This window comes from Vulpes lagopus, chromosome 2, assembly GCF_018345385.1.
Source record: "Vulpes lagopus strain Blue_001 chromosome 2, ASM1834538v1, whole genome shotgun sequence".
NCBI classification, from domain to species: domain Eukaryota; kingdom Metazoa; phylum Chordata; class Mammalia; order Carnivora; family Canidae; genus Vulpes; species Vulpes lagopus.
The window spans coordinates 57,820,365-57,840,407 of NC_054825.1; the positions used below are offsets into that span (position 1 = coordinate 57,820,365).

Sequence of the window (20,043 nt, forward strand, 5' to 3'; positions counted from 1 at the left end):
CAAGTGAGAGGGAGGGGGCACAGAGAGGGGGAGAGGATCTTAAGCAGGCTCCAGGCTCAGAGTAGAGCCCAACTTGGAGTTCTGTCTCACAACCCTGAGATCATAACCTGAGCTGAAATCAAGAATCAGATGCTTAACCAACTGGGCCACTCAGGAACCCCTCTTGTGACTTCTCTGTAAATGCAAAACTACTGTAAAATTTAAAAAAAAAAAAATTTTTTTAAGGTAAGGGCATTAGGCCATTATATGCAAATTTCTCCCAAGGAAATCCCTAAAAAGGGAGGAGACAAATGAATGATGAAGGAACCTACTCTGCTCTCCAACCTCATCAGCTCTCACTACCGCCAATATCTCTAAAAATCTTACACAGGATTACTAGGTGATGTGGAGAGGGAGAAATCTAAAATTGGAGCTACCATGGAAAAAGAAAAAGCTTAAAAATCTATCTGGTTGCTCCACTAGGATAGCAAGACATGTATCTCTTTATACACTGAGAAATTAGGAATAATTCATGGAATTTCTATAGAGAAATTATTGAATCCTTTTCAAATTACCACTGGAAATTTGGCAAGTAAACATGTATTTCTGGGCTAAAATGGTCAGCAATCATGCATTCATTGCCAATATGTACACAAAGCACACATGTGCCCAGGTGTGTATGTGTATGTATGTTTTATCCATTTTTTGTGACATAAAGAAAACTTATTATTAAAAGAGTACAGCTAAGCAGCACACTTCAAAGCACTACAATTACAGGATTTTAATCATTAAACGTTACAATTACCTAAGTGGGAATTAAGACAAAACATTAAAATTAAGCTGTTCTTATATAGCCTAGGAAATCTTTGGTCCCGACTCTTGACAACCTTGGTTTGGCACTCTCATAAGAAATCACCTTCAGATGGAACATATGCCAAATCAAAGTATCTATGTATTATGGACCTAATTGTGCCCCCCTCTTCAAAATTTGTATGTTGAAATACTAACTCCCAGTACCTTGAATATGAGTATAAACAAGATCTTTTAAGAAGTAATTAAAGTTAAATGAGGTCATACAGTAGGCCCTAATCCAATCTGACTGGTATCCTTAATAAGAGGAGATCTGGAGGGATGCCTGGGTGGCTCAGCAGTTGAGCATCTATCTGCCTTCAGCTCAGGGTGTGATCTCGGGGAGTCTTGGGATCAAGTCTCACATCGGGCTCCCTGCATGGAGCCTGCTTCTCCCTCTGCTTTGTCTCTGCCTCCCTCTCTGTGTCTCTCATGAATAAATAAATAAAATCTTAAAAAAAAAAAAAAAAAAAGAGGAGATCTGGATACACATAGAGAAAAGACCACGTGAGTATACACAGGAAGACAGGAATCATCTGCAAATGAAGGAGAGAGGCTTCAGGAGAAACCAAACCTGACTACACCTGTTCTTAAACTTCTAGTCAACACAACTGTGAGAAAAAAGATTTTGGTTGTTTAAGCCATCCAGTCTGAAGTATTTTGTTATAGCGGCCCTAGCAAACTAATATACCATGCAATAAACATTTCTTGAGTATCTTAAATTTGCCAGATTGTCCCAAGTATTGTAAGAACAAAGATGAGTAAGACATAAAACTGTCCTTGGGGATCTCTGGGTGGCTCAGCAGTTTGGTGCCTGCCTTTGGCCCAGGGCGCGATCCTGGAGTCCCAGGATCAGATCTCACATCAGGCTCCCTGCAGGGAGCCCGCTTCTCCCTCTACCTGTGTCTCTGCCTCTCTCTCTCTCTCTCTCTCTCTCTCTCTGTCTCTCATGAATAAATAAATATAATTTAAAAAGAAAAACTAGTAACATAAAAGTAAAATGCACAACAATAACACAAAGCACAAGAGTGGAGCAAAGAGAAGTAGGCTGTTTGAAGTTTCTTCTATGTGAGTGAAATAGTCTATTTTTAAAAATATTTATTTATTAACTTCTTTTGAGAGAGAGAGAGAGAGAGCGCACAGCAGTGAGGAAGTGGGATGGAGAGGGAGAGAGAGAATCCAGAGCAGGCTCCACACTGAACATGGAGCCTGATGCAGAGCTCAATCTCACAACCCCAAGATCATGACCTAAGCCGATCAAGAGTCAGATGCTTAGCTGACTGAGCTACCTAGGTGCCCCTGAAATAATCTATTTTTCCTTGAATACAGACAGTGAAAAGTTAAAGATGCATAGTGTAAAACCCTAGATCTACCACAAAAGATAAAAAATAAAACAAGTATAGCTAATAAACCAACAGTGGAAATACAATGTAATACAAAAAAAAAAAATTTTTTTTAAACCCAGAACACTAAAAAGCTAAATCCCAAAGAAAACCTAAGAAGGAAAAAAAGGGGGGCAGAGAACAGATGGGACAAATAGAAAACACAGAGCAGGATGACAGATTAAAATGCAACTGTAATAAAACAGGGTGCTACTGGCATAAGGATAGAGAGTCCAGAAATAGATCATACATATCATTGAGTAATTTTCAATAAGAGTGCCAAGATAATAGGAACGGAATAATGTTTTCAACAAATGGTGGTGGCACAACTGGTCAACCATGTGGGAAAAATTTAACCTCTACACACCAGAAAAAAAATTAATTCAAAATGAATCAGAGACTTAGATCTAAAAGCTAAACCTTAAATTTTTAAAAGAAACATAGCAGAAACTATATGTAATCATATCACAGGCAAAGGTCTCATAGAACACAATAGTACTATCTATTTATTTTATTTATTTAAGTAATCTCTATAACCAATATGGGGCTTAAACTCATGACCCCAAGACCAAGAGTCACATGCTCTTCCAAATGAGTCAGCCAGGTACCCTCTTTTGTTGCTGTTGTTGTTTTTGAGATTTTATTTTTAGGTAATCTCTACACCCAATGTGAGGCTTGAACTCACAACCCCAAGATCAAGAGTCACATGCTCACCAACTGAGCCAAGCTAGATGGCCCTAGCACTACCCATTTTTTACAAATTGATAAACTAGACTTTATCAAAATTAAAATCTACTCTTCACGGATACCACTAAGAAAACAAAAAAGGCAAAGTAGCAAGCTAACTACAAAAAAAAAAAAAACCCTAAAACAAAAAACAAACAAAACTTGCATTATGTGTAATCTGTATGTATATATACATATACATATATGTTAAATCAAGAATATATGCAATATTCTTCCATCTTAATAAGACAACCCCACCCAAAAAATAGGCAAATGATTTTTAACATTTCTCAAAACATACACATAGCCAATGAGTACATGAAAAAATGCTTGGTATCTTTACTCACCAGGGAAATGCAAACTAAAACCACAATGAGATACAAGTGCTTGCCCAGTAAAAGCCTAAAAGTTTTAGACCAAAATCACCAAATGTTAATAAGGATGTGGTGCAAGTGGAACTCCATACACAGCTATTTGGTAGCCTCTAATAAAATCACACATATATCTAACCTCAGATCAAGTAATTTCACACCTAGGTTTGAAAACACAGGTGTACAAAAAATGTGCATGTGAATGCTCATAGCTTGACTCATAATAACCAACAATTAAAAATAAAAGTCTCTAAAAAGTGAATAATCAAACTATGATACATTTAAAAATTACAATATATAAACACAGTAGGATACCTAACAGTAACAGCAACAACAAAGAAGGAACTACTGATACAAGTAACATCATGGGTAAATTTCAAATACATTCTGCTGGGGGGGGGGAATCAGATACAAAGTATATGATTCCATATATAGGAAGTTTTAGAATAGGCAAACAATCTAAGGTGAAAACAAATTAAAACTAGTTGCATTCTGCAAAAGATCAAAGGACAGGAGAAACGACTGAATAGGTATAGGAGTGAACTTTCTCAAGTGTTGTAACATTCTAGTTCTTCATAAGGGTTTGGGTTACACAAACATTCATTTGGCAAAACTTAACAAATGGTATGCTTAAGATCCGTGCATTTCATTATATGTACATTTTACTTTAAAAACAAAGGACTGTAGGGGCACCTGGGTGGCTCAGTCAGTTAAGTATCCAACTCCTGATTTTGGCTCAGGTGGTGATCTTGGTGATGAGACTGAATACCACCTCAGCTCAGGCTCCATGCTTAGGATTCTCTCTTTCCCTCTCTCTCTGCCCCATGCCCCCTCCCCCCTCTCCCCTGCCCCTTGAGCTTGAGCACTCACGCAAAAGAAAAAAAAGTAAAAACAAAGAACTGTAAGCAAATATTCAACTCTAGTTAATGATACAGAAGCAGAATTTGTCTGGGAAAAGATGTACTGATACCTGCAACTTATTTTAAAACACAAGGCAAACAAACCACCAGTAAGCTTGACCAAGGATGGTCAGAGAAATGAATAGATGGGACAGGGATAAAACAAAAACAGCAAATTGTTAATTGTAGATTGTAGGTGATGGTGAAATGGGTGTTTTCACTGAATTCTTTCAACTTTCACGTTTGAAAATTTTCACAATAAAATGCTAGAGGGAAAATGTGATGAGAAAAAGGAGCCAAACATAAAAAATACTATATGGCTGTGTTTGTATGAAGTTCTAGAACAAACTAAACCACGTCAAAAATCAGATCAGTGGTTGCCTATAGCAAGACACAGGGGCAAATGACAACAAAGGAGCAAGAAAAAAACTTTCTAGGGTGATGGAATTTTTTATGTCCTGACTGGGGACTGAACTGTACAGTAAAAATGTGCCTTATGTTGTATATAAACTATAGCTCAATTAAATTGATTTTTAAAATATATTCCCTATAGAACATCTGAATTACACAGAGAAATTAAGTGCCCCCAATCACACTATCTAAATAAAATATCACCATCCTTCTCTCTCTTCTGGCAAAAGCAATGCCCACTGGAGATAAGAATATACCTTACTGTCTCTTCCAATACAGATATTCTAATTAAGCCCCTGAATTTTGGAATTCCTTTCTCAGGTGACTCAAAACATACAGACATCCCTTGAAGTCCATTACTGCTGTGAGTCTCTAGAAAGTTACTAACAATTCTATGTCTAAATCTCCTCATCTGAAAAAATGGAAACATTTACCTTAAAGGATTATTGTAAATTTTAAAGAAAATAGTGTATGCACATGCTGGCTTTGTTTTTAAAGTTTAAGAGTCAACTAGCTTTTAGAAATCATCCTGGCAATAAAAAGTACACAAGCCTCCCCTCTGTTTCCTTTCTTTTCTTTTTCTTTGGTGGGGGAGGGGTGGTGGTGGTGTGATGGGGCAGGAAAAGGGTAGAACTTCACTTCTCTTAGGCACACTACCTCAAGCTAGTCTATCTTATTTGAATGAACCTCAAATTCTTCTTGAAGATCAAAGTTCTGAATTGTTGAAGCACGCAAAGGGTGGAATAACAAAATATATACAAATGAAACAAAAAATTGGATAGGAAAGATGGCAGCTGCCCTGAGAATGCAGGATCTAATGTGGTGAACAAAACTGCCCAAGGAAACAATCTCTCCTTGGATGAACTACAAGTTTATTCAAATAAAAGCTGTTTTTGCTTCTTCCTATGTGATTTTGGTCAAAATATGTAACCTGGAGAATATTAATTAAAGAATATGTTCTAAACAACAAGAGTCATATGAGAAAAAACAGGTAGAGTTACTAACACTTAATGACTGAAGGTAAAGGCTTACTGAATTAGGGAAAATACCTCTGGGTAAAGAGCACACCCATAATGTGAATTCAACAATGTGAAGACAAAAAAAATAATCTAAACTATGTAGATTATGCTTGCAATTCTGCTCAATAATTATATACCCAGAATGAGGGACGCCTGGGTGGCTCAGCGGTTTAGCGCCTGCCTTCGCCCCAGGGTGTGATCCTGGAGTCCCGGGATTGAGTCCCACATCAGGCTCCCTGCATGGAGTCTGCCTCTCCCTCTTTCTGTGTCTCTTCCTCTCTCTTTCTTTCATGAATAAATAAAATCTTTAAAAATAATAATAATTATTATTATTATTATATACCCAGAATGAACACAGAAAGATAAAAGTTTACTATTCTCTAGTTGGTCTCACTTCCCATGTGCCACTGCTCATGATATGAACATCTTGCTGTGCTGTCAGATTCTAATGTTTAGAACCATTTATTTTTCCCACAACACAGACCATAAACACAGCCTACTACTTCATCTGGTGTTTGACAATGAAACGTGATTCGTTCCAATACTAAATGAAAAACAGGATATGCTGAACTTTGAGAGACTGTATGTCTATATTTTATATTTTATGGGCAACTTTAGGGATTTCCGAGGTTATTTTGACTAAATGACATTTTGTCTTCGTTGGATCTGCGTATTCTGACTGCAAAGTGAAAATCCTTGTAGCAAGAAACAAAAATAGTAAGCTATTAAATAATTGAGGATACAGGTCTAGAGAAACCAAGGATTTATTATCCTCTATGCTAATGTTAGCTACTTTATTCAACAAACCTTTTGGGTTTTTTTTGCTACTAATGACTGCTCAAGGTGCTAATTAAGAAAATAGTTAAGATGCTAGTCTATCCCAAAGAATTTCATATTCTGGATAAATACAGTAATCTTAACCCTAATGTGGATTCCCATACATGTAAATCTAGCCTACACACATTTACTTATATACTTTCTGGGCAATCTTTAGAATTTTGGTTTCAATATACATATACTGAACAGTTCTTCCTGTTGGGGAATAATCAGAAAAAGAGGTAAAAGGATTAATAGAAATGACAGGAGATGATATGCCTGAGTGGCTCAATGGTTGGGAGTCTGTCTTCAGCTCAGGGTGTGATCCTGGGGTCCTGGGATGGAGTCCCACATCAGGCTCCCCACAGGAAACCTGCTTCTCCCTCTGCCTATGTCTCTGCCCCTCTCTCTGTGTTTCTCATGAATAAATAAATAAAATCTTTTTTAAAAAATGACAGGAGAGAAAAGAAAAAATATTTTAAATTGAAGCCTGTTCAAGATAAAGGAAAATGACTGAAATTAAGTCCAGGCCTTAGAACTGCCGTTCAGAACTGCTATCTGTGAGGAAAACTGTTCATTCACATGGAAATAGAATGGGTAAATCCAAGAGTCTAAGAACAATAACTCCATGATAGCAAACAGGATAAATACAAGTTAGGTTATCCATTTTTTTTTTTTCCATTCCAAGCATGTGGGATCAGATCAGAATCTGGAAATGTCACCCAGGTAACAGAAATTAATTTCACAGTAGGTTATTAATAGTTTAGAAGATACAGTATCACTGGCAATACATTAGCTACCATTTATGCAGTTACTGTTTTCATTCAACAAGTTTTCTTTTTTTTTTTCAACAAATATTTATTGAAAGCCTATCATAACGTGGGCACTGTTGGAGGTACTGGGATCAGTCCTAAACAGGATACTGAGTCTTTGCTCTCATGAAAATTACATGCAAATGAGAACAAACAAGGTACAAGTAGACAAACAATGGAGATAATTTTAGAGAAAAATCTGTGCTATTAAAGAAATAAAATAGTAAAATTTGATCATCAAAAGGCTTCTAAGAAGCTAACGACCTGAATCATGAGGCGGAACAAGCCACCAGTCAGCCACACCACACAGTGCTAAAGGAAGAGCATTTCTAGCAGAGGAAACAGTAAAGAAAGACTGTGTGGCAGGAAGAGGCCTAACAAGTGCAAACAACAGAAAGCAGAATGGGAGGAAAGGGAGATGGCACACAAAGGGATCAGAAGTGGTCAAGGGCCAGATCAAGTAGGCCTGGAAGGCACTATGTGTCATGTTTTTATTTCATTTTATCCTCACTAAATGCTATCATCTCCAAGAAACTAAGAATTATAGAAGTTAGGCAACTTGCCTAAGGTCTGACACAAACATCTGGATCTTAATTCTTATTTAAGCTGCTGGTTTTGGTCTCATTTTTAAAATAAATGTGTAATTATGTGGGCTTTCATATGTTCACTCACAACTTCAGTTCCCATGACATTATTTTCATATAAGATTATTATGTAACAACCACAATTTCTTCTATCTGACCCTATTCATGCTCTCTCTCAAAAAATAAATAAAATCTCAAAAAAGAAAAAAGATCTTTTTTTAAACAATCAAAATTCTCTGTATTCTCCCAGATATACATAGGTAAAGGAGTCTATTTGACTTATTCCTCCTTTTCATTTTTTTGAAAATTAAAAACTTTTTGAGGGGGCATCTGGGTGGCTCAGTCAGTTAAGCAACTAACTGCCTTCAACTCAGGTCATGATCTCAGGGTTCTGCAATAGAGCCCCATATCAGGCTCCCTGCTCAGAAGGGAGCCTGCTGCTCCCTCTGCTGCTCCCCGTGCTTGTGCTTGCTCTGTCAAATAAAATCTTTGGGACACCTCCGTGGCTCAGTGGTTGAGCATCTGCGTTTGGCTCAAGTTGTGATCCTGGGGTCTAGGATCAAGTGTTGCATCGGGCTCCCTGTGAGGAACCTGCTTCTCCCTCTCCCTGTGTCTCTGCCCCTCTCTGTGTGTCTCTCTAATGAATAAATAAATCTTTAAAATAAATAAAATATTTAAAAGAAAAAAAAACCTTTTAAATTCAAATATAGCTGACACAATGTAACATTACTTTCAGGTACACAACATAGTGATTTAATCTATATGTTATGCTATGCTCACCACAGCTACCATCTGCCACCATACAAGGCTATTATAGTATCATTATGTTCCCTATGCTGCATCCTTTATTCCTGTGACTTATTCATTCCATACCTGGAAGCCTTTGTCTCCCACTACCCTTCACTCATTTTGTCCCTCCCCTCCCCTCTGGCAACCATCAATTTGTTCTCTTTATTTACAGGTCTCATTCTGCTTTTTGTTTATACATTTGTTTTGGTTTTTTGATTCCACATATAAGTGAAATCATATGGTAGGGACGCCTAGGTGGCTCAGCGGTTAAGCATCTGCCTTTGGCTCAGGGCGTGATCCTGGGATCCGGGATTGAGTCTCACATCGGGCTCCTTGCAGGAAGCCTGCTTTTCCCTCTGCCTGGGTCTCTGCCTCTCTCTCATGAATAAATAAAATCTTCAAAAAAAAAGAAAGAAAGAGAAAGAAAGAAAGAAAGAAAGAAAGAAAGAAAGAAAGAAAGAAAGAAAGAAAGAAAGAAAGAAAGAAAGAAAGAAACCATATAGTATTTGTCTTTCACTTAATTCACTTAGCACAATATCCTCTAGACCCATCCATGTTGTTACAAGTGGCAGGTTCTCATTCTTTTTTTTTACAACTGCATAATATTCCATAAAATGGCCCAGTTTTATCTCATACTAGAATTCTTTTAAAAAATGTGATTTCAAAAAAATATATAATCTAATCCATGATAATAATCATTCTGTGGATGTTCTGTAATAAAAATGTTGCATCAATGATTCTCCTCACTTAATGACTACTTCATATTAAAGGACACAACTGTTAAAATTTACTTTTTCTGGGCACCCCCGGTGGCGCAGCGGTTTAGCGCCACCTGCAGCCCGGGGTCTGATCCTGGAGACCCAGGATGGAGTCCCGCGTCAGGCTCCCTGCATGGAGCCCGCTTCTCCCTCTGCCTGTGTCTCTGCCTCTCAGTCTCTCTCTCTGAATAAATAAATTTAAAAAAAAAAAAACTTATTTAAAAAAAAATTTACTTTTTCTTTTTAAGGATTTTATTCATCTATTCACGAGAGACAGAGAGAGGCAGAGACACAGGCAGAGGGAGAAGCAGGTTCCATGCAGAGAGCCCGATGTGGGACTCAAGTCTGGGACTCCAGGATCACGCCCCGGGCCAAAGGCAGGCACCAAACTGCTAAGCCACCCAGGGATCCCCCTGTTAAATTTACTTTATAAAGCAAATCTACTTAAAAAATCTATTTACATGTATTTTTTTTCACATATTTAAACATGATTTTGGGGCACCTGGGTGGCTCAGTCAGTGAAATGCCCAATCCTTGATTTCAGCTCAGGTCATGATCTCAGGGTCATGAGATCAAGCTCTGTATCAGGCTCCACACTGGGCATGGAGCCTGCTTAGGATTCTCTCTCTCCCTTTCCCTCTACCCCCCACTACTTCTCTCCAAGGCTTGCATGCACTCTCTCTCTCTCAAAAAAAGAGAATATTTTAAAAATAAACACAGGCGCCTGGGTGGCTCAGTCAGTGAAGCATCTGCCTTCAGCTTGGGTCCCGGGGTCCTGGGAATCAAGCCCCATATCCAGCTCCCTGCTTAGCAGGGAGTCTGCTTCTCCCTCTCCCTCTGCTGTTCCCCCTGCTTGTGCTCTCTGGCTCTCTCTCTCCTTCTCTCTCTGGCAAATAATAAAATCTTTGAAAATAATAATAAAAACAACATGATTTTACCACTAAAAGTTGGGAAGAGTGCCCATTTCCGTATCAATAATGTAACTTGCTCCTGGTATTTATCAAAAGCAGCTATTCATATTTTATTTAAACATGGTAAATTACACAAATTATTTTATCTCAAATTTCCTTGCAATCCCCACTAAATGAAAAAAAAAAAAAAAAAACCTCTTAATAGACACACACACACACAGGATCTAACAGCAAGAGACACCAACAAAATCTTATCTAACAACTCCAAAAGGAGAACTGGAAAAAAAAATTGACTAAGAAGTCATGAAAACTAAAAAAAGAATATTTCTTAAAACTGAAGGGCCTAAGCCCTTGCTACCTCTGTCCTCAGAAATCACTGTTCTCCTCACCCACTTCATTTCAGTCACAACAACTTCTTGGCTTTTCCTTTTCCTAAAATAAGTATTATTAATCTGCTCAGAATGCTTGTCCCTCAGATACCCACAAGGATCTCTCATTTGCTTCCTTTTGGTCTGTGCTGAAATGTTTGCACCATCACCAAGGTGCACCTTGACACCATCCTTAATCGCCTTATAGCTAACCCACCCCCCATCTTCTTTTTTCCAGCTCAGTTATTTCCATAATCACTATTTGTAAATTTACTTGTTTTCCCAATAGAGCCTAGTCTGTTTTCATCATTACCATGTGCCCCAAAGCTTAGAACTTATTTATAGTTAGTACTCAATAAATACATGCTGAATTATTACTTAAAATAATCTAAAATTGAGATACAACTATTTTGAAAGGATAAAAAAAGAAGTGTGGACTCCTTTTCTATTAGAGGTCAAAAGATAATTCAGAAGATAGGGATCCCTGGGTGGCGCAGCGGTTTGGCGCCTGCCTTTGGCCCAGGGCGTGATCCTGGAGATCCAGGATCGAATCCCACATCAGGCTCCCGGTGCATGGAGCCTGCTTCTCCCTCTGCCTGTGTCTCTGCGCCTCTCTCTCTCTCACTGTGTTCCTATCATAAATAAAAAAATAAATAAATAAAAATAAAATAAAAATTTAAAAAAAGATAACTAGCACAGCAATTCTCAAACTTTTTGACTTGTGAACCCCTTACTCTCTTAAAAATAAGTGAGAACCCTAAAAATGCTCTAAATATGTAAGCTATATTTATTATTAGAAAATAAAATTGTCAAAAGCTTAAAAATTTATTATTTAAAAATAGCAACAGTAAACCTATTACATGCTAATATTAAGTAACACTTATGAATATATTTTCAAAATAGTTAATAAAAATGGCACTATAACATGTTTGCTAATCTCTTTAATGTCTACCTTAACAGAAGAAACCTGGGTTCTTTTTCTTTTTCTATGATTTTATTTATTTACTCATGAGATACAGAGAGAAAGAGAAGCAAAGACATATGCAGAGGGAGACGCAGGCTCCCTGTGAGGAGCCCGATGCGAGACTTGATCCTGATCCGTGAACTCCAGGATCATGTCCTGAGCCGAAGGCCGATGCTTAACCACTGAGCCATGCAGGTATCCAAAACCTGGATTCTTTCAAGGGGTTCTCACCAGCCCCGCCCCACACCAGGGACACGGGGGCATGAAACCTGGATTCTTGAATCTGCTTCTATATTCAATCTAATAAGAAATCCAGCAGCACCCAAATACATAGTTAAAAAAGAGGAGTGCAGGGGCATCTGGGTGGCTCAGTCAATTGAGCGTCTGCCTTCAGCTCAGGTCATGATCTCGGTCCTGGGACTGAGCCATATGTCCAGGCTCCATGCTCAGGAGGGAGTCTGCTTCTCCCTCTCCCTGCTCATGCTCTCTAATAAATAAAATCCTTAAAAAAAAAAAAAAAAAAAGAGGAGTGTTTTTAATAATTTATTCAGGTGTGTTATTCTTTGATATTAACCCCAAATTTAATAAATGTAATTTTGTAAAGGATATTTGCAATGTTGAATCTGATACCATATCTATGAAACATCATACCATATGAAAAAAGCTGGGTCCACGACGTTACACATATCTTCCAAACATAGACACATTTCATTATACAATAGCCCCCCAAAAATCACATTTATTAATATCCCCATAAATTTCATCAAAAAGGCCCTGTGAAGCTGCCAAGCTCACAGTGGATATGTTTTCCAAAATTCTAATTTTTGCTTGAAAGCCTTCATTTTATCTTGGCAATAATTTCTGTCAGTTGTTTTCCCTAAAGTGACAGGGTCACTTCATTTATGTTTGAGAAAATACTCACAAATACCCAAGTTTAAGTTACTATAGTTTGTCATTCTCTCAAGTAAAAAAAAATGGTTCCATAAAAAAAAAGCACCTAAGTTTGCTAGTTCAGCCTGCAACTCAATCACACAAGTATTTTTCTTCAAGACAAGCAAATTTGGGATGTAACAGACTTTACTGCTCTATAAAGTACTTTCTTAAATGAAATTGGTTTTGTAAACGTGCAGTAATGAAAAATACAAGGCCTATTAGTACAGTTTTAGCCACTCTCCTAATATGTACTGCAGAGTCAGCGGTTTTGCCCATCACTGTTTATCAATGCAAAGGTCAACACTATTAAGCAGTGAAAAAGAATTTAGTATTACTATTAAATTGTTTCAACCCGCTGACCTGCTGAAACACTTGAAGACCCTCTCAAGAGCCCAGAGACCAGGGGACACCTGCGTGGCTCAGCGGTTGACTGACTTCGGCTCAGGGCGTGATCGCGGGATCCAGTATCGAGTCCCATATCAGGCTCCTTGCAGGAAGCCTGCTTCTCCCTCTGCCTGTGTCTCTGCCTCTCTCTCTCTCTCTCTCTCTCTCTCTCTCTCTCTCTCATAAATAAATAAAATTAAAAAAAAAAAAAAAGAGCCCAAAGACCACACTCTGAGAACTGCTGCTCTGGATACATATGAAATACTAAGAGAATATATGTTTCTAAGGAAAAGAACTTGGCAGTAAGAAGACAGGGATTGCAAGAACACTAATTTTTTCCCTGGACACTCTTCGTACCTTGTGAATTTGGTACCATTTGTATTGCCTTTATCTTTAAAAATTAAATATTAAGGGCAGCCCCAGTGGCTTAGCAGTTTAGCGCCGCCTTTGGGGTGTGATCCTGGAGACCCAGGATCGAGTCCCATGTCAGGCTACCTTTATGGAGCCTGCTTCTCCCTCTCCCTGTGTCTCTGCCTCTCTCTCTCTATGTGTCTCTCATGAATAAATAAATATTTTTTAAAAAATTAAATATTAAAAAAAACAGACATGAAAAGTAGCTAAGTAGGCATGTAAGCAAACTATATAGAAGTTTGCTTAGAAAATAGCAGAAAAATATTTTTTTATGAGCTGAGAGTGTCTCCACTTAGGAATTGGAATTAGGGGATTAGAGGAGTAGTACAGACTGTGTTTTCCATTATAAACCTTTGTGGAATTGACTTTTAAAACCACATACACATATTAATTGTTTCAAAACTTAACTGGTTAAAAAACATTCAAAATACTGTCTGGGATCTTGGTGTCTGCTTTGGTTGGGGCCATCTAAGGCAGGAAGATGGTGGCCTCAAAGAAGATGAAAAAGTCTCTGGAGTCGATCAACCCTAGGCTCCAACTCATTATGAAAAGCGTAAAGTACATGCTGGGATACAAGCAGGCTCTGAAATGATCAGACATGGCAAAGCAAAACTGGTTATCCTCGCGAACAACTGCCCAGTCCTGAGGAAATCTGAAATAGAATACTACGTCATGTTAGCCAAAATTGGTGTCCATCACTACAGTGGCAATAATACTGAACTGGGTACATACAGCATGCGGAAAATACTACAGAAAATGCACACTGGCTATCACTGATTCAGGTGACTGATGTTATTAGAAGCATGCCAGAACAGACTGGTGAAAAGCAAATCATGCAAAAATTTTCAAATTGGGTCAGATCTTGTTAAAAAAAAAAAAAAAAAAAAAAACACCAAAATATTGTCTAGAAAAATACTTACAATTTAGGTTTAAAAGGAATAAATAAAGCAAATACCCATGCTGCACCAGTAAGAGAATAGCTGTGAAACATGTCAAGTTGTAACAGTAACTTTCTGGAATAATGTGCCTGTGAGTTCTACTCATATATCAAATATTATTCTATAATATAATATAAATTTTCATTTGGGACGCCTTGGTGGCTCAGCGGTTGAGCGTTTGCCTTTGGCTCAGGGCGTGATCCGGAAGTCTGGGGATCGAGTCCCACATTGGGCTCCCTGCGAGGAGCCTGCTTCTCCCTCTGCCTGTGTCTCTGCCTCTCTCTCTCTGTGTCTCTCATGAATAAACGAATAGAATCTTTAAAAATATATATATATGTAAATTTTCATTTAAAAAGCTAGTTGAAAAGCAACAATTTCCTTCAGACCAGAGTGTCTGATGACTTAAATACAATTAAGTATTAAACCTTAAGTCATTTTTAACAGTTAAGTGGTTAAACCCTCTAGATATACACAATGTAACACAAAGTAGAACATTTTATCTTTTTCTATTTCATTTGATCATAATTAAGATCAAATCAGAACTTATTTGAAAAATACAGGAGAATAAAATAGTTGTTCATGATAAATATAAGAAATTGCTACATTTTATGTAGTTACTTCACAAATAAAATCTTCATAGAAATATAAACCCACTATCAAAATATAAGTTTCTCAGAGGATGTCCTGATCCAGGAAATAAGAGATTATTTCTATATACAAACAACTCAAAAGCAAACTGAACTCCCCACTAAAAGGAACCAGGCCTCCTTAGAGAATAGCTGATTCCACAACTAAAACAGGAATGATATAGATGAGTGTGAACATCTTGATGTGCCAGAAAGAGAGGAAATACTCATCAAAACTTCTGTATGTCAAAAAGACACAGGAGCCAGGGTGGAGAGGCTCTCACTGGACAAATGTGGGACAATTTGAGCATTAAAATTAATAAAGGTAGTAATGGATTATAACCCATTGACTAAAATATAGGAAGTACATAAATCTATATTGATAAGTTAGATAAAAGAATGATTCTTCCATCAAGAGAAGGCCTACTGATAAGGTAGAGGAGATGGAAGAATTTGAAAATAAGCATTCTGCAACCATCAAAGTAAAGATCAGTAGAGGCAAGAACCATCCACGGATGCCTACATAAACATAATGTCATTATCACCCCGGACAAAATTAACAATTCCTTGATATCATCTAATATCCATTCTCATTCAGATTTCCCCCAAAGTGTTTCAAAAATGACTTTCTAAAAAAAAAATGACTTTCTACAATCGATTGGAGGATTTAAACAAGATCAACACATTACATTTGGTTGCCATACATAAAATATTTTTTAATTTTTTTTTTTTACCTTGTCTATCAGCAAACATGAAAAAGCTTAATACACAAACCAGTTTGCACTTGTAGATTCTCCAGAATCCAACACAATCTAATGCATTTGCTGTTCCCATTGTCTGCAAGATTCCTCCAGATTATCAGTATGGCTAACTCTTTCTAGTCACTGATCACAAGTCAAATTATCCCCTCTAAAAAGAAGTTAGGCCCTCCCTAACCACTCACTCAATCCAAGTAGAGCTCAACTTCTATTCATCATTACATGGTCCTATTTTCTTCATGGCACTCACCACTCCCCCCAAACTATTCTGTTTATGTTTAGTAGAATGTCCACTCCCTGAAGACAGAGTACCTTCCTCACTGAAGACCACGAAAAGGGACGCCTGGGTGGCTCAAAGGTTAAGCATCTCTGCCTTCAGCTGGGGTCGTGATCCCAGGACCCTGGGATCCAGTCCCACAGCGGGCTCCCTACGGGGAAGCGGCTTCTCCCTTTCCCTACGTCTTTGCCTCTGTGTGTCTCTCGTGAGTAAAGTATTTTAAAAAATAATAAAAAGACCAAGAACAATGCTGAGAACATGAGACATTCAATACATACATACTGAGTAATTAAGTAATAACTAAATAACACAGTACCTCCATTTAAAATGTAAGTTCAATTTAGTATTTGTTTTTAAACATCTGTAGCCCACTCCACATGTAATGGTACGAACTGAATACCTGCAGAAATGTGGGCCAGCTGTTACCAACAATCGGTGAGGTGCATACAAGAAAGAACAGAGATGTAAGACATTCAAATGCCAATTCTGGACTGTGACCAACGATTACAGGTTTCTGACAGAAAAAATTATTAGGATGATTTAAAGAGCATTACCAGAAGTAAAATGAAGTTTCACCTTTTAGTATAAGAGCTATTTAGTCATATATAATATCTATAATAGGACAGAAGCATTATCTAAAGCAACAAACATGACTTTATCATAGTTCTCTCCCCACCCCCACCACCAATATAAACATGAAGGAATTTACACTCAATATAACACTTCTTTCTGGGAATTGGATCATGATGAACACACCAATAAGTACCAAAAGTACCTAACCAAAAATACAAACCATTAAATTTGGGACCTAGAGAAGACTAAAAAACTATCCTACAGTTCTCATCTAGCAATTGAGAGAGATCTGAAACTAAAGATGGTTATCAATAAAGGCACAGATCTAAGGAACAGACTTAAAATCCAGAGCTCTGATCTCCAGCCCCATTGCCTTCCATAAGACAATGCCACCCACAGAATGTTAATATCAAAGTTACTAACATGCTTTAATCACTATCATTTTTAATACTGTCACTGTCTTTTCTTCCTAGTGGAAGTCTCAGCTCAGAGGGAAAAAAGTCAAAAATAGGATGCAGACAATTATACTCTAAGTAAAACATGTTACAGAAACCCCTCTTTGGCAAAATAATTAAATGTGTAAAAAATCTAATTAGTTTGATTGATTCAATGGATTTTCTTAAACCCACTTTAAATTTTATAATGAAAATAACTATTTACAAATATCTGCTGACTACTCCTCTGCTCCAAACGTGTAAATTGCTACTCTCTTATTTCGTCCGAGGTTAAATGACAAGAAGCGGCCAACAAAAGTAAAATAATTCAAGGCTTTAAAAAAAAAAAAACAAAATTAGATTCTTTTCAGCATAAGAGGCTTCTTTCTCATCGCGTTTTGTCTCACAGAGCGCTCAAAAGACTACTGTTTCATATGAAAAGCAACATAGTTTATATTGACGTGAAAATTTTTGCTAAAATAAAATCACAGTAGTAACAAACTGTCATAATGTAGACCTTCACCATAACAGAACTAAGTAAAACTAGGGATTATGGAACTTCGATGTACGAAATCACCATCCTAACATTTGAAAGCAATGACACACACACACACACACACACACGCAGATGGAAAAGGAAACGGAACCTCAGCTTATCTTTTCCCCAGGCTGTTCTTTTTGGGGGAAGGGGGTCCCTAAAACAAGAAAATTAAACGTAAAAATACCAAGTGAAATAAAGTTTGGATTCGGCAAGGTCCGAAAGCTGAAAGAACTAGAAGATGAAGTCTGCGTCCAGCTGGCATCTTCTCACTCCGGGGTGTTCTAAATTCATACTCCACATAAATCAAGAAACAGGAAAGCGCACAATACAATGGAGTCGCCTCACACTACGAACGTTAACAAATTAAATGAATACCTTATACTTCCTGGTGTGTGTGTGTGTGTTTAGCACTGAAACTTAGATGCGCGTTAAGAAGTATCTGTGAAGACCTATTACGACCTATTTAACAGCTATGGCTGGCAAACCTCTATTTCTACAGTACGGAGCAGATCGTTGCCACGACAGCCTTGCCACTGGCTCTGACAAATTATCTAAGAACAATAACAAATCAGTGAGCTGCCTTTTTTTTTTTTTTTTTTTTTTAATGACCGACAGACCAACTCCACACCGAAATCTGACGCGTCGGTCTGCGCGCCGCTCGGCGGACGTTTCCTGGAGCCCGGGAGGAGGCAACTCCCTACCCGCCGGGGCCGACTTAGCGCCCTCCGACTCCCCGGGGGCGGGTTACCTCCATCACTCCATTGTCAGATCGCACTCCCACGCCTCCGTCCTCAGCCCCCTCCGAGGCTCCAGGGAGAGTCCAGAGGGCGAGAAAGCCCCTCACCCACTCCCCTACGGCGGGGTGTGGGTGTGTCCGCAGCCCGACGCTCCGCGCACACACAATTAACCCTCCCGCGGAGCCGCAGACCCCAAGTCGCCAGGGAACCGGCAGCAGCCGCCGGCCGCCGACCCCAGCCTTCCGCGGCCGCAGCCCTTCCTCTTTCTCCCCTCCGGGCCGGCCCCTCCCCCGTCGCGCGCACGCGCGGCTTCCCCTCCATCCCCTCCCCCCTGGCCCCCCTCACCTTAATCATTAGCCACCCTCTTCCCAGAGTCCGGGAAATCACTGGCCCAGGGAGGGACACAGGAGGCGGAAGAGGGGAAGAGGGTGCGTCGAGAACCGGGGATCTGCGGCTGCGGTCTCGGCCTAACAGGCCCCTACACTCAAGAGCTGCGTCTGTCACCGCCGCCAAACCGTACGAGCGGCAGCGCCTGGTTCGGCCCAGCGCACCCGGCTTCGGCTCGGGATGCCCGATTTGACCCCCGCAACAACTCCTTCCCCGAAGCCGCGGGCGTTTCTGTGCGGCGCAGACCCACACCTCGCCGCCGCCGTCGCCGCCGCCGCTGTTCTCCTGCCGCCGCCGCCGCTGCCGCCGCCTAACCAATCCCTCCTCTACCGAGGGAGCGCGACACTCGGGGGGCTTTACGACAGTTCGGAAAGTGAGAGCGCCGCGGCGCTCACGCCTCCATCCGTAGCTGTTTCTGCGCTTGCTCAGACCCTGGCCTGCCGGTGCCCCGCCCCCTCCGCCCCAGCCCTCCCCCTTTGTGCTCGTTTTATCTCGTCTGTAGAGCGAAGCCGAACGGTTTCGTGGAGCTCATCAGTTTATTTTCCTTGGTTATTGTGTTCTACGCTTAAGCAAAAACCATTCCTTAGCTAGTCTTGTTTCCGTGACTTAAAAAGTACAGCTAACCGCAGAATTCCGCATTGCACTTAGGGTGCAGGTAAACAAAAACCTCCCGGCTTGCTGGTCTTTGGCAAGAAAACGATACCCACATCCTACGCGCTAATGACAGGAAGACCATCGCACCCTGCCCTTCAAGTGAATTCGCTTCCAGAATCACATCAAAAGTGGTAATAGATACCCTGGGAAACGACTGTACAGTCACATGCGACTTCTTAATTATTTTATGAAAATCAGTAGATTGCAAATGCTCCATTACGTGCATTAGGAGGATGTAGGCAAGGACAGTGTAGGCTTTTGAATCAAACAGACCTTTCAGATCCCGACGATGCCAATGAACAGCTGTCTAATGTATTAGGTCTTTATCTTTCCCCCAAAAATAAAATGTCAGTTACGCCTCCATTTAAAAAGAAAATAAAAGGGTATCTTAAACCAAGAAAGAGAATGGTTTCCTTATCGACAAACTGAGGTGACATTATTTACCCCAGAGGGTTCTTGTGAGATGAAATGAGGCAGTGTATAGAATGCTTTGAACATTATTTACCAATTAAGTGTTCAATGAACATTAATTCCCTTCTTTGGTCATCAACCTGTCTTTCCCAATATGCCTTCTTTGTTCACTCATGCTCTCCATATTGTTCTGTGAAGAAAATAGTTTAAAATAATTATAATAAAGGATCACCGGAGAAGGAATTTTCCTCAATCCTCCTATTTTCTTGTTCAAAAAATAAATTCTTCCTGAAAAAATAAAATAAAATCATAGTCCTTCCTGGACTATCTTATCTACTGCC

At 39.3% G+C, this 20,043-nt stretch overlaps 1 protein-coding gene across 8 annotated transcripts in view; it reads right to left on the reverse strand.

Annotated features, from left to right (window-relative positions):
- Positions 1 to 20,043, reverse strand: part of RNF111 (ring finger protein 111) — a 129,823-nt gene that overhangs the window by 73,175 nt on the left and 36,605 nt on the right. For 3 of the 8 annotated variants that reach the window (XM_041744170.1, XM_041744169.1, XM_041744165.1), the window contains exon 1: positions 18,596 to 18,991. The exons of 1 other annotated variant lie outside the window; for it this stretch is intronic. The gene's annotated coding sequence lies outside the window, so the exon portion shown is untranslated. Of the gene's footprint in view, positions 1 to 18,261; positions 18,530 to 18,595; positions 18,993 to 20,043 lie in introns of those variants that run through there. 4 more of the 8 variants (XM_041744172.1, XM_041744168.1, XM_041744171.1 and 1 more) reach the window with 3 other exon arrangements.